This window comes from Electrophorus electricus, chromosome 2 (assembly GCF_041902795.1).
Source record: "Electrophorus electricus isolate QZ-2024a chromosome 2, ASM4190279v1, whole genome shotgun sequence".
Classification (NCBI taxonomy): Eukaryota; Metazoa; Chordata; class Actinopteri; order Gymnotiformes; family Gymnotidae; genus Electrophorus; species Electrophorus electricus.
The window spans coordinates 17,940,001-17,952,908 of NC_137498.1; the positions used below are offsets into that span (position 1 = coordinate 17,940,001).

Genomic DNA, 12,908 nt, shown 5'->3' on the forward strand with positions numbered 1-12,908 from the left:
GTCAAGCTGTCTCACACACCTCTCAACATCTTACTGTAAGACCGCTGAAACCAGGCCCCAAACAATGACTCTAATTAAGAGGTAAAACAGAAAAACTAAACCTGGAACAGCTTACTTGGACATTTAGACGGGCCATTCACAACACCACCACCAAAAAAAAAAAAACCCAGTCGCTACTAACTTTAAAGAAAGCGTGTTATGTCAGCAAAGCACAGGTGAGAGCAGTCATGAGTAAAGTAACGAATAAGTTGTGAAGTTCAGAAACATTATGAATAAAGAGCTGAAAGCAATAATGAAAATTCACTCACTGTTCTAGGGTCCAGTGAGTGACCAGATCGGCCTGGTACCCTGACTTGCAGTTCCTTGGACAAGCACGTGCTAAGACGCACCTCACCCTGTGTGTGTGTGTGTGTGTGTGTGAGTGTGTGAGTCATGCTAAGCACAGTTCTTTCTACAGTACCCATACCCAGAGGGACGTGGGGGGGTGACGGTGGACGCATACACCTCCTCTGCCGGGAAGACATGCCTCCAATCTGCAGTTTGGAGTAAGCACCTCCTCAACCCCCCCTCATACTTCATACTTCCTCTCCTGCTGTAATCAGGTATGTTCTTGCTCGTAAATGGAGCATTCTTCACGCAGATGAAAGTCTACAAAGATCACGGTTTAGATGGGTAATTCTAAGCCTCTTTTATTCCTATACGTCATAATGAAATTCGCTGAATTTCTGAATGCTGGTTCTGGAGTGACCCTGTACTGCACATGCTACCTACACATTTTCACATTTGCTAAAACCCATCCATGTGATAATTAGTTGATGAGCTGAGTCAGTTGAGACAAGATGAAAGTCCAAAATGCAAAGGGCAACTCTGTGACCTGTCAAACAGGCTGGTAGGAACACTCTCACCTTCTCACTGCTGTACAGAATGAAACTAATATCAGTGCCATGTTTCACAAAAACCTGAAAAAAACCCCTCATTTTAAAGTTCATCTAAATTTGAAAACCCAGTCCTTAGAGCCCTTATCTGGACTTCCTAGAGTGTTATCTGTCCTTCTCTGAGTGTTATCTGGACTTCGTAGTGATGCATTTAGGAAAGGTTTGGAATATCTTTGTCATTCCACACACCTAACCAATCTAGCTGCATTTCCTGTAAACTGAAGGCACAGTTCCACCGCAAGCAGATAATTTGGCATTATGGACACACACACACACACACACACACACACATACACACACACACACACACACACACAGAAAAAAAGTGTATGAGAGGTTATAATTCCTGGCCCTGACAATGAGCGCTATTTGCCTTGGGGTAACTTCAACAGAAGTGGAAAGGACTGCTATATTGCAAGTGCCACTAGCGGACCTGCATCAATATTAGCTGACAAACAGAACCTGCTTGTTATCTACGACCTTTCATGCAGCAACACAAATACAGCTAATTCCTGTTGCATATCATCCAACTCCCAGAAGAATACCTGCAGTAGAAACACTTCCTACTGAATCCTACTGAACATATGATATGACTGCCATGTAGATACTGAACATGTATGGAATAAATAGCTATTACTGACAGGTGTGCGTATGACAATAGAGACAGAAAAATTACATTACATTTTAAAAATCTGTCTTAAATAATCAGTAAACTCATACTTTTATTAGTAACCAGAGATTAATGCTTTAACCCCCAATTATATTTTTTGATGTAAAACATTTTAAAAAGACTGAAGAATGTAGAGTCTTTTTAAAGTTCAATTTTAAAAGAATCTGCAGAATTCTCTTCATTACAAAAGACAACACAACAGGAAAGAAAATAAAAGTAGTACAAAGCCTCGAAATTAGAATGTTTAGGCATTGTAAAAAAATGTTTGAACCTTAAAAATGTGTCTAATGTTAAATATTACAATATATGCAAATATTAAGTTAATAACAATCTGTGTGTGTGTGTGTGTGTGTGTGTGTGTGTGTGTGTATGAAGTTCAATTAACTCAAAATGTTACTGTTTATTTAACATGAAAATGGTATTAGTTAATTTGAACAATTTTTTACATGTATGAATGTTCTAATGCACATATTTTATTATTTGCATACTTAATTGCAGCTTCAGTTTTTTTTTCAGTCTAAAACTCCTCCCTTCATTCAGTGACTTATCAACAAACTCCTTTGAAAACTTTCCCCACCATGAAATAAGATTGTACCACACAGTCTGACACTGGAGCAGGAGGACCAGGAGCATGTTTCAGGCAGCAGCCTGCGTCCAGCAGGCAAGCAGGGGTGTCTGCGTTCCCTGCTCTCTGTGCTCCCACAGCAACCTCGGCTCAGAGAGACTGACTCTGCCTCGCCTTGGGAGGTACATAAATCTGCCTTTGCCTGACTATGGGTGGACGTTCTTTCCTGCCAGATAAATAACCCTGCTATCAGTCCAGCCAGGAGGTCGGAGGATACCTCGGCCGACTTTGACCACGACGGACCTGCAAGTGCTGTGTGAACACAGAATGTTCTAGAATGCTGAGGTCTGAGGTTCACAGAGCATTCCATTCTCAGGTTGAGGACTTGGCGTTTCACACACGCACACGCACACACACACACACACACGCACACACACACACACACACACACACACACACACACACACACACACACACACACACACACACACACATTTAAACCACTTTCCTCAGGCAAAGACATATTCCATATGTCAAACAGTGCTCTGTCTGAAGACTCAGAGATACCATGTTTAATGTTTTCCACTGCACAAACTTCAAAACGAAACAATGTTTCCCTCAACCTCATGGATTTATTTTTGTATTATTTCCCCATCAGTTATTTGACAAAAAAAGTAACCAATAACTACCAACCATGATTGACAAGAAGAAAATAAAATGTTTTAAACATTGTTATCCTCTCAAAGTCATGTATGTAAACCCCCTGCTTGTTGTATTTCAGTGACAAGTGTACCGGAGGATAAGATTCAGCCACCCGCAGCGTGTCAGATGAGCCAGTAGCAGTGAGGTACAAGGGAAGCCAAGCGACTTACTGTACTTCAGAATCAGGAAGTGGTCAAAGTGCCTCCATGCCCCGCCCTTTACCCCTCCCCCCACCACCACCTGTGCAAGTCCCACAGGATGCGTGCACACACACACACACACACACACACACACACGTGTGCGCGTGTGCACACACAAACACCCACCCACCCACACGCACACAAACAGACATGTTCACAAACACACACCCGCAACCCCCCCCCGCGTAGGCAAACACCTACACCTCCAGCTGCAAAATGAGCAAAAACCACACTATACGCTTGTTTTTGTTTAAACACCCCCCCCCCAGCTGCCTCAGAAATCACTAGTTTACCCAAAACTGCTAAAACTGCCAGAGATCAAATGCCTCAGAGAACAATGATCTGACACCTGCACTGAGAATCGTTATGATAATTGAATTCAGTCATTATAAAGCTTGTAAATGTATTAAACACGGATTATAAAACTAAAATATAGAGTAACACTGAATCACTTTCACAGCTTAATTTGACAAAGAGGTTAGATGGAAATGGGAATCTCTTTTAATCACCATTTTAACTATCAGGAATAAAACTGTCATATGATATAACCTGATGATTAAACTCATCGTTTCCATAGTTGTTAACGATAACATAAACTTCGAGTTTTGATGCAATTATTTAGTACTGTTCTTGTGCGTAATAGAATAAGCCAACCTATAGTAGATGTTCATGGAACAAACCCAGAGGAGCGTTAAAACTCAGAAGTTTAAGCTCCTTATACTTCCTTTAACATCCTTTAAACAGCTCTGATATGTTTGTTCTGCCCTCTGCCAAGGTCTTAAAATTTGTCCGTAGTCATTCATCCGGCTGATCTGTCATCACACACAGATGTTTTTCACAGATGACGATACACTTACATACAATGGGAAGGTTTTGTTTAGTTGTTCATCATGCATTTATAAAGAGCACAGCAGCATGAATAAACCAGTCCAGGAATTCTGACCAAGTTACCTCAATGAGAGATTGTGGAGTAGCCCTGTGTGCACGCACGCACGCACACACACACACACACACACACACACACACACACACACGCCACATGCACGCGCACACACACACACATTCCACACGCACGCATGCACACGCACACACACACACACGCGTGCACACACGCACACATGCCACACGCACGCATGCACACACACACACACGCACACGCCACACGCACGCGCACACACACACACACGCCACACGCATGCATGCACACACACACATCCCACACACATGCACACGCACACACACGCACACACACACGCACATGCACACACACACACACGCCACACGCATGCATGCACACGCACACACACACATCCCACACACATGCACACACACACACACGCACACACAGACACACACACACACACGCACATGCACACACACACACACGCCACACGCATGCATGCACACGCACACACACACATCCCACACACATGCACACACACACACACGCACACACAGACACACACACACACATGCGCGCACACACACACACGCACATGCACACACACACGCACATGCACACACACACACACACACACACGCACGCACATGCACACACACACACACTCCACACGCATGCATGCACACGCACACACACACATCCCACACACATGCACACACACACACACGCACACACAGACACACACACACACATGCGCGCACACACACACACGCACATGCACACACACACGCACATGCACACACACACACACACACACACACACACACACACGCACGCACATGCACACACACACACACACACACACTACAAGCACAACAGCCTGCACACGGAGTCAAACATTCTCCTTCTTTGTTTCACTATAACTCATTTTAAAACAGCAAAGAAAACAAAAATCTAGGTGTTCACATATATGTCTAAGACATTGTATTCTCTCTCTCTCACTCTTCTTCTAAAGCAATGACCTCACCATCTTACCAGGAATCTGCAGATTGTTTTAAATGTGTGTGCATGTGTGTGCAGGGGGGCTTGGAAGCAGACGTCACAGAACCTTTGTAATTCAACCCAGAGAAAAAGCCAAGGATGAATCACAGAAAATCAACGCTACGTGCATTTCGGCTTAATTTCAAGTTATTGTTGGCCACAAAACGAAGAATCCGATGATGAAACGAGTTGCCAAAGGTACAGGGATATGTGGAATTTCTTGAGATGTATTTTTGTGTTGTTTTTTTTTTTCATTGGCTCAAACACTTGAACTCATTTCTCTGAGTCTGAATGGAGACACTGACTGAATGGCTGTGGTATGTTTGGCTGGGATAAGCCTCAACAGAGCATCCCTGTGATGCAGTCAAAGGGGGCGGGGACACCTGCATAAATCACCCCTGAGTAGCCCCGAGCACACAGGTGGGTGTTGTTTAAACAGCAGTCTGTAATTCACACAGGGCAGTCATCACTTTTACTGGGTCATTTTAACTTGTGACTATTAAATTGGCTTATTAATAAGCATCCTCCCGAATGTGCAACGGCATCAATTAGTTTCTTGTGTGCGTGTCTGTGTGTGTGTGCATGAGCACTTCAGTAGTCTTTGCAGTGCAATGTGTAGGTTATATTTAGTGTGAACTCAGTATTGACAAGCCAAGCTGTATATGACTCATTTGTGCCAGCACAGACCTGAGACACCTCTGCTTCCCCCAAAGATTTCCTGAGAATGTGTGTGAGTGCATGTGTGTTTATTTCTGCATTTGTATGTTTGTCTGTGTATGTGCAATCAGTGATAGACGGGTGCGGTGTGTGTGCGTGTGTGTGTGTGTGTGTGCACGTGTGTGTGTGTGTGTGTGTGTGTGTGTGTGTGTGTGTGTCTGGGATAGCCTCAGGCAGTGCTTGGCCCATATTCAGCTCTCCTGCTCCTGCTTTAAGTGCTTGTGTGTGTTTTTAAGTGCATGTGTGTGTGTGTGTGTGTGTGTGTGTGTGTGTGTGTGTGTGTATACTCTGAAAAGAGTAAAGAGTGTCATGCCTGCTCAGCTAGTACTTGGTTCCAGCATTTGTGCTGAGACCTTTGGACCTTTTATGTCTTGACAACCTGTGACAACCTTTGCAGATTCTTGCAGTTAGCTACTGTACAACATTGTATGCTACAATATAGTACACTTGAGTGTTTACACTATAACACAAGATATAGTACAGTATAATAAAATAAAACCCAGCTCTCTAGAGTAAAGAGCACAACACCATGGAACAATCTCTCTGGGAATTAACCCCATGACCTTACTGTTACTAGCACCTGTTCTACCAGGTGAGCTACAGATGCACCTGAAACATTCACTATAGTATTGCCAATCTGTACCCAGGTGCACAGTCCAACTGATGCTACTACTGTTGTACCCTTGAGGAAGGAACTTGACCACAGGATTCTCCAGTATGACAGATCTGATCAAGCAAGCAAGAAATAAATGCAGACATGTAAAGGGAACCTCCCAGGGTATGGCCTTGTGCCGCAGAGCGGTCCCCACCCTGCTTGGAGCAGGGCCAGAGCAGGGCCAGTGCCACCCCAGCCTGGCACCCTCAGCCATTCGGGCTTCAGGCACAGGGCCCGGGCTCCGGTCACAGTGTCTGTCATTACTGTGAATAGGGGTGCATGTGGAGGAGCAAGAACAGGAGCAAGAACAGGAGCAGGAGAAGGAGAAGGAGAAGGAGTGGGAACAGGAGCAGGAGAAGGAACAGGAGCAGGAGAAGGAACAGGAGAAGGAGAAGGAGAAGGAGTGGGAACAGGAGCAGGAGAAGGAACAGGAGAAGGAGCAGGAGAAGGAGCAGGAGAAGGAGAAGGAGTGGGAGCAAGAGCAGGAGAAGGAGAAGGAGTGGGAACAGGAGCAGGAGAAGGAACAGGAGCAGGAGAAGGAGTGGGAGCAGGAGCAGGAGAAGGAGTGGGAACAGGAGCAGGAGAAGGAACAGGAGCAGGAGAAGGAACAGGAGCAGGAGAAGGAACAGGAGTCTTTCTTTAGTCCAAGGTGTCCAGACTGAGTCAGTCAGTAAAGGAGTGACTATGTGAAATCTGTGAATGTGTGTGCATATCTGTTTGTGTAAGAAAATACATGAATGAAAGTGTGCTGATGGCTGCAGGTTGAGCTGCCCACAGGATACACTCAAAGGAGTGAGATCTTAAAATGCAACCTTTGGACAACCCCCCCCCCCCCCCCCCCCCCCCCCCACACACACACACACAGTGCAGTGTGTGGTTGTTGGACACCTTGAGGAGAATGACCACACACGCAGTGTGATGGAAAGAGCATTTGGAACAGTATATTTTCAAGGCTGCAGAAGTGAGAAACACAGATACCACCAACACCAGTACCTTCTCAAAATAAACTAGTGACCAAACCTGACAAAGATAGCCCACACACACACACACACACACACACACACACACACACACACACACACACCTCTAAAATAGAACACTCTGAATAACTGTATTTTTGGTAGTTGTCTCATCAAAATAACACTGATATAAACTGCACTTCAATTGGATAATAGCATTCTTACAAAGTGGGATTTATTACAATTACAAAGAAGTTCATATTGTGATAATAATGTTCTTGTATACTGTACATGCTAAATAAATGCATTTTGTTTTTGTACAAAGGCTCTGCCTTTTGAAAAGTACCCTGCAATTTAGTAAACTAGAGTATTTACACTATGACCCAAGATATAGATTTTTATAGGTTTGAAAGTAAAGTTTGATTGTGGTGAATTTATTCAGAAAATGTCATCAATCTCATGCTTTGAGTTTGGTAAAGTAAAAAAATGTAGAAGTTAAATAATGACCAAGAGTGGTCCGGCAGTTCTGTCTTAACGACTATAATGGAGCCAGTGGACTGAGGAGGCGTGAAAGGCAAAGCATTCAGTAAAGACTCTAGCCAATGAGAAACACTTAGGACAGGAAATCCACTGAGAAATGGGTAGATCAGGAAGTGTTTGTTGACCAAGATGTGTATACACAAAAGACATGTACATTACCTGCCCAAAAGCAGTAATACTGCCCAATTACACCTTGTTCTGCCTCCATAGAAACAAATCTCTTTTTCCACCAAATGGCCACTAGACTTAGGTTTTATAGTGCATTATATATGTATATTTGTAAATTTACAAACTAATAATTAAAAGTCTAAGTAAAGTGAAATGTAGAAATCTGGTATGTATACACTTGCACAAAAAATCATGAGACAAAAATCCTGGAAAATAAAACAGAAAGTAAGGTGTACTAACTTCTTACTGGGTTCATACTAGGTATATGTTTCCCTAAAGTACTGTGTTCATTCTAGTTATAATTTACCCTGAAGTACTAACTTTGTTTATACTAGATATATTCTACCCTGCTACTTTAAAACACTAGTTCTGTTTTATTCTGGCTTCTTCTTGCTACTTTTAATAAAACAAATATGCATGATTTGTGGTAATTATACATAACATTCTGAGTTGCTATTGGAAACTTAAGCACAGACCACTGTGCTTAAACCCTATAGAAAACACCCCACGGTCCTTGACTACTTCCTGCTTGCTCACACACATACACACACACTGCCACTGGTTTCAGCTCCAGCTCAGCAAGTTGTGTTTAACTGAAATTTAAGATGTACAAGTCAGTCTGATTCTTTCACATCTTTAGACAGTAATGCACATAAGTCCCCGATAGACGCACACACACACTACTGCTCCACAATGACTCTCCCCAAGCCTCATGCTGGGGTCTCACCAAGAGACATACAGACTCATCTCTCGCTCTCTCTCTCTCTCTCTCTCTCTCTCTCTCTCTCTCTCTCTCTCTCTCTCTCGCTCTCTCTGTCTCTCGCTCTCTGGCTGAGCTGTTTATGACCTCAGTGGGGTAACAGGCCACACAGACAAACCCAACCATGTAAAACTGTAACAAGTGCAAACTGTAAACATCTCACTAGTGGCAGCAGCGAGGGTGCACCATCTCAGCAGATGATGGTGAACACACAGGGAGGCTTATTGCATTGTGTGTGTGTGTGTGTGTGTGTGTGTGTGTGTGTGTGTGTGAGAGAGAGTGTGTGTGTGTGTGTGTGTGTGTGGTGACTGGTGATGGCAATGGGCATGGGAGGCACCCATAATGCAACATGAGCGCGCAACAGCAAAAGTTCTGTCTTAAGTTCAAGAACTTAATGTGCATATGTGCGCGCGCACACACCTCCCCCCCCCCCCCCCCCCCCACACACACAGTCAAAATCTGGAGCTCAGTCAAACATGCCTTTGTGCTGACGTGGGAAGACTATGGGAACATGTTTTCATACCCGGGGCTTATGTTCGGAAAGTGCAGCTTCACTGGTGGGCCTATTCAAACAAGCAGGGCCGAAAAGCAAGAGAGAAAAAAAAACCAAAACAATGCCTTTAGCACCAACAGGCAAACTGTGGCACACTTAACAACGCTGCACTGTGCAGTGTAAAAAAAAAAATCTCACTCTTTACAAAAAGCGTTCTGTGTGAACACACCAATGTCGCGACGCTGAGCTGTCTGTGACAAGCATGCAGCATTTAGGTGTTTCCTTGACTTGGACACTGGACATCTCAGCACTGCTCAGACACTGGACAGATTTATATTCACATCGATTCTTTGACATGACATGGCATCATTGAGACGTTGCTGTTGTTTCTAAATAGGTGTGTAAATATATTTCAGGGAACATATATGGTTTGAGATATGTATTGGTGAAATGCAGAGGACTCGACAAAACGTTCTTTCGGTAGCTCACCTGGTAGAGCAGGTAGGACCTTGGTAAGGTAAGGGTGTGTGTTCAATTCCCACAGATCATATGTAAGTGGCTCTGAATAAGAGCAAACGCTATAAATGTATTCTAGGAAATATTAAAAAACAACCACCATATTGCTTTTTATATAATAATTTATGTTATATAATAGTCGGGTGAATGTATGATGGAGAACTAAGAGCACGCAGACTCACGGGCAGGCGAAAAACAAGCAAAAACCCTTCGGGGTTCTTCGGATAGCCATATAGTGCTAAATGCACTGTCACGAGTGGAAACCGTCTACGCAACTCGGCGTCGTGTAACCTACTGTATGTGTAGACGTAGCCTGCAATGTCCAGAGCATTAAAAATGATCATGGAAAAAAGTCTCCATATGTGATGGAAAATGTAATGCGACATATAGGCACACGTAAAATAATGGAAAACGACGTCGCGTATGCAACACGAGATTGTATACGTGTCTATAGGCTACGCCATAACCGAGGCTGAGAAATATGTTTAGCTAGTGATATATGCGGTGACTAGACATGTTTCAACACATACAGTATGAGCTTACTTCAAATTCCGAGCCGAAATTTCTGTATGAAATAAACCGAATAAAAGGTAAAAGTACGAGCATAACAGATGTATCTATATGAGCACGCCTCCTATGCAGCCCACATTTCAACAACACGACGTTCTCATGTTTCTTTACATCCCAACAGTTTGTGCGTGCGTTCATGAGTTATACGCGCTCAACGGTCAGGCAGAAGTAACGGTGATTCAGGAACATTTCCACTACGCGACGCAGACAAAGGAATGCAAAGGCTGCTGCACAAGGCGCGACTCACGTCGGAGCGCAAAGTGCTGCATCACCGCGTTTGAAATGTCAGCACGAGGCGCGCGCAGCACGTTCCGGATCGCCTCTCCGAGTAGAGCGCACACGTCGCCTATGGCTTCTGACCGAGGCTTTTAAACCCGGTTTACTCGGACAAACGCTAACGAGGTGGGTTAGTAGTCGGTTCAAATCGTCATCGTGACCAGAAGCACGAATAGTGTATTAACATAGCAGATTTTTTTTTTTCAGTGTTTTGATGGTGACTCAAAAATTAAAGACTACAGGGTAATGCACGTACTGACTCCAAGATGAAGACAAAGCCAAACTATTCATAGCAATCTCGCGCTACGACCACGGAATGCAGTCAATCGCGGCCAGAAGAATCACCTCACAGAAAAATTATATCTAAGATGATGATTTGTGACATCGTGAGTGCTCAATTTACCGACAGACCGTCTACAAAAACAGGACGAAGACTGATTGGTTCGTTTATTTACTGGCAAGCTCACGCCGTTTCCAACAGCTCCGGCTAATCACGGGTTTGTTCCATCACCAGCAACCATTTATGCGTTTCCAGATAAGCATCTGAAACACCTGCATCATTTCTCGCTGTTCGTGACGAAGCGACATTCCAACGGATTCGCAGAAAAATTGGTCCCTGCTACTTTAAATGCCACCCTCGGGCAACCGAGCCGTGCGCATTGGCTGCTGTACCAAATAAGGCTCGCGGCCCCTTACACAGCAAATATTTTGCTGATATTATGTGGATTAATAGGGGACAGTAATGCAGTGGCTTAGGTCTACATCACTGCTGTTCGGTGGTATAGAGCGAAGAACAAAGCCCGCTCGCTTCCCCTTTTACAACAACCGTAAGAACATTTTCGCACCAGCAGTATATTTTTATCGGGTTGCGCTTGAGTTAAAACAAAGTGCCACTACAAATTTTGTGTTCCGTCCATATAAAAAGGTAATGCTGTTTAGAATTAGTTGTAGTAGTAATGATAGTAGTAGTAGAAATAGTAAGTAGTAATAACTTAAAAAAGTAAGGAGCGACAACAACAATAACAACAGATCATTGTAATCGAATGATAGGCTCTCTAAAATAAATGCGCTCTATTTAAAGATATTTAAAAAATGGTTAAATAGAGTGGACGCGGGAATCTGGGCCACAGGGGGCTTCGTCTCTGTTGTGTGCCCCTTCAGTCGGTCAAGGCCTTAGCGAGTGACAGCTTCTTTTCTCTCAGCGAAAACAAGGGCCATGCCTGACGCCCCCCCCCCCTCCTCCTCCAGGATCGCAGTGCACCCAGCTACTTGCAGTACACTCCGGTGGAGCCTTACTCGTTATATCCACGCTCAGCACAACAGGATGTGGGCAGCTTATTTTACCGTCTCAAAGCAAGTGCATTTACCTCCACCACAAACACAAGCGGGTCGCGGAAAGGTGTGCTGTCTAGTTTCGGAATAGTGTTTGGCTAAGCATCGCCGGGGACCGTTCTCTCAAAACACCGAAGTACCCAGATTAGCATTACCCCCAGAGACATACATGCAAATGCACGAGTTTTTAACTGCATCTGCTTTTATGAAAGAATGACCATCCCAACCGCCTGATCTCCTTACCGTTGGAATTTCGCGAAACACACAGCACGCAAATCGAAATAAACAGAAAAGCAACAATGCCACTTACCTTCAAACTTTCGTTTTTTTTTCTTCTTCTCGTAATCCAGCCCTTTTGTCCGATTACCAAATAAATTTTTCTCACATGATGACTTCCTTGCAGACTCCTAAAGCCTCCGGGCTCTGCAGGAAGATCACGTTTGCGATTCAATTCTGCGAATATTGCTTTGTCTTTGGGAGCAAAAAAAGGAAGTTTGCGATTATAAAATGTTGTTTTCTTCAACAAATGTCAGTGTGTGTGTGTGTGTGTGTGTGTGTGTGGTGATCCCGTGCAGCGTGCGGCTCCGTCTCCTCTGTTTGTTACACTCGAATGGAACGCCTACTCTCAATCGCTACATTGTTGACATTCGCGGACTGACGTCATCTTACCCTCATTCACAACCGTCGGTCAGGCACCTACTCAAAAAATGTTCGCAAATGTTGTTGGAGAATGTGACTAGCGGGAACGCGCGGCGCGCGGCCCGGGGAGCGAAGAATGAACCGGTTAAATTGAACTCGGAGCGCTGCAATTGTAGTCGTTTTAACACTAAAGCAGCGCTATTTTATTTCTCTGCTTTTTATGCTCTTGGGCAAATTCACCCAGGACCTCTTATTACATAGAGGGTTAT

At 44.1% G+C, this 12,908-nt stretch overlaps 1 protein-coding gene across 1 annotated transcript in view; it reads right to left on the reverse strand.

The window, feature by feature from the left end:
- bach2b (BACH transcriptional regulator 2b) overlaps positions 1-12,594 on the reverse strand; it is a 78,051-nt gene extending 65,457 nt beyond the window's left edge. The window contains exon 1 of the mRNA XM_027014079.3: positions 12,311-12,594. The gene's annotated coding sequence lies outside the window, so the exon portion shown is untranslated. The remainder of the gene's footprint in view (positions 1-12,310) is intronic.
- Between the last annotated feature and the right edge of the window lie 314 nt (positions 12,595-12,908).